At 43.6% G+C, this 2,695-nt stretch overlaps 1 pseudogene; it reads right to left on the bottom strand.

Moving 5' to 3' along the window:
• Positions 1–1,870: 1,870 nt before the first annotated feature.
• LOC119472978 lies at positions 1,871–1,970 on the bottom strand (annotated as a pseudogene).
• Positions 1,971–2,695: the final 725 nt, after the last annotated feature.

The following is a 2,695-nucleotide window of genomic DNA, read 5'->3' on the forward strand; positions in this document are numbered from 1 at the left end:
AAAAAAAAAAAAAAATACAAAAATTAGCCAGGTGTGGTGGCAGGTGCCTGTAATTCCAGCTACTTGGGAGGCTGAGGCATAAGAATCACCTGAATCCAGGAGATGGAGGTTGCAGTGAGCCGAGATTGCACCACTGCACTCCAGCCTGGGCAACAGAGAGAGACTCTGTCTCAAAACTCAAAGAAAAAGTAAGAAAAATAGAATTATAAAATTTTGACAAGGATTGAGCATAAGAATTTCTTCTCCTGAAATTCAAGATTGTGGAGAATCTTGAAAAGCAAACACAGTATATTTAATATCTTCACATGTAGCAGCCGTCCCAGTATAGAAAACTTGGAGAAGTACTTTAGGCAAATGCCTGGCAACTTTAACTGCACATTTTCTAGAGGATTTTCTTTTATAAATATTTCCATTCCCACCGCAAGAGGACTTTTGTGTCTGTAAAGTTACCGTGAAAGGCTAGGAAGATGTGAGCAACCCGCGGAAGCCGTGTTGAATCTGTGCTGCTCCCTGGAGGACTGTCCGAAGAGGCAGACAGTCAGAGCACGTCCAAAAATGCTCTTCTGGAAACACTAGCAATGCAGAAGTGATTTATTTTCTTTTTCTTTGAGACAGGGTTTCCATCTGTCACCAGGCTGGAGTGCAGTGGCACAATTTCAGCTTACTGCAACCTCTGCCTCCCGGGTTCAAGTGATTCTCCTGCGTCAGCCTCCCAGGTAGCTGGGGCTACAGGTGCATCCCACCAAGCCCAGCTAATTTCTGTATTTTTAGTAGAGACGGAGTTTCCTCATGTTGGCCAGGATGGTCTCGATCTCTTGACCTTGTGATCTACCCGCCTCGGACTTCCAAAGTGCTGGGATTACAGGCGTGAGCCACTGTGTTCTCCCAGAGGTGATTGATTTCCTTCCTTCCCTCCCTCCCTCCCTCCTTCCGTCCTCCCTCCCTCCCTCCATCCATCCCTCCATTCCTGCCTCCCTCCCTTTCTTCTTTCCTTTTCTTTTTCTCTTTTTCTTTCTCTCTTCTTTCCAGACAGGGGCTGGCTGTGTCACCCAGGCTGGAGTGCAGTGGTGTGATCTTGGCTCACTGCAACCTCTGCCTCCTGGGTTCAAGCAATTCTCCCACCTCAGCCTCCTGAGTAGCTAGGACCACAGGTGCGAACCACCACGCCTGGTTGATTTTTGTATTTTTTGTAGAGAGGGGGTTTTGCCATGTTGCCCAGGCTGGTCTCCAACTCCTGGGCTTGAGAGATCCTCCCATCTTGGCCTCCCAAAGTGTTGGGATTACAGGTGTGAGGCACTGAGCCCTGCCAGATAGTATTTCAACATCCAAAATACTTCCTTCTGTCCTTTGGTCATGAGAAGGGGGGAATGCCAGCAAGAGGCCATTTAAACACAGCTCATGAGTAGTTTTTCTTTTCTCAACCCGTGTGATGGGCGAGAGGCTTGAGCCTGCTGACACTGTGTTCACATCTAATGTGTTCGGGAGAAATTTGAAGCTACTGGCAAGCTTGATCTTTGCCATCCTCTGCCCCAGCTGTAGGTGCTGGAGCTTTTAATTTCTCCAGGGATGTTTTTATTTTAAAAATCATGTTAAAATAAAAGTTGAGTGGAATCATATAAGCAGCATTTGAGTTCATGGGACTCTTCCTTTTCCCATCATTAATTGTTTACATTCTGCTCTTGCTACGTTTTTTTCTCTTTTGGGTTAAAAATAAAGCATAAAAACCCCACAAAGAAACAAAAAACTCTAAGGTGGGACAGAATAGTGTGTATAATATCTTTATGAAAATACAAAAAATAGTGCATGTAAATAAACTGGCACACATAAATGCTGTTTTCTAGAAAGTTATACCAGGGAGAGCTTGGCAGAGAAAAAACTCTTTTTCCTTTATACTTAAAAAGATATTTTTACAGAGGCCATACTAATCTCTGTATCATTCCAATTTTAGTATACGTTCTGCTGAAGCAAGCGCTATTTTATACTCTTTTGTAAGATTTTTTTACTATATGCATACATTTTATTTATTCTTTTAACTATTTCATACCTCGCTAAATATGCATGTATTTTAATTTTTGTCAGCATTTTTGGGGGTGGGATTCTGAATCTTGAAATGCGTTTGTATTCCAAAGTTAATTTTTTTTTTCCATTAGAAGCTGGCATATACTACCCAAGTTAATTTTAACTTGCACACATTCCTGCCATGGCAGGCTTACCCCAGTTCCAGAAACTCCATCTGCCCTAACTTATTTGTTATTCATTTTGTTCCTCCTTTTGCCTGAGGGGCTCATAATGGTCTTTGAACCCACAAATGTCAGGCCCAGAGGTGCTGAACACACACGTTCAGGAACCCGATTTCACCGCAAAATGTATTTGAAACAAGCGTTTTATCATTCCTCATTTTTTTTTTTTTTTTCTTTTTAGAGATGGAATCTCACCCTCTTGTCCAGGTTTCCCCTGGGCTCACGTGATTCTCTTGCCTCAGCCTCCCCAGTAGCTGGAACTACAGGCACTGCGTCCAGTTAAGTTTTTAATTGTTCTTTTGTGTAGATGGCATGCCAGTATGTTGACCAGGCCAGTTTCGAACTCTTGGCCTCAAGCAATCTTCCTGCCTCGGCCTCCCTAAAGTGCTGGGATTACAGGCATGAGCCCTCTGTGCCAGGCCCCACCCCTCATTTTTACTACAGATTCCGCTTCT

The sequence above is a fragment of the Cebus imitator genome, unplaced genomic scaffold (assembly GCF_001604975.1).
Source record: "Cebus imitator isolate Cc_AM_T3 unplaced genomic scaffold, Cebus_imitator-1.0 Scaffold125, whole genome shotgun sequence".
NCBI classification, from domain to species: Eukaryota; Metazoa; Chordata; class Mammalia; order Primates; family Cebidae; genus Cebus; species Cebus imitator.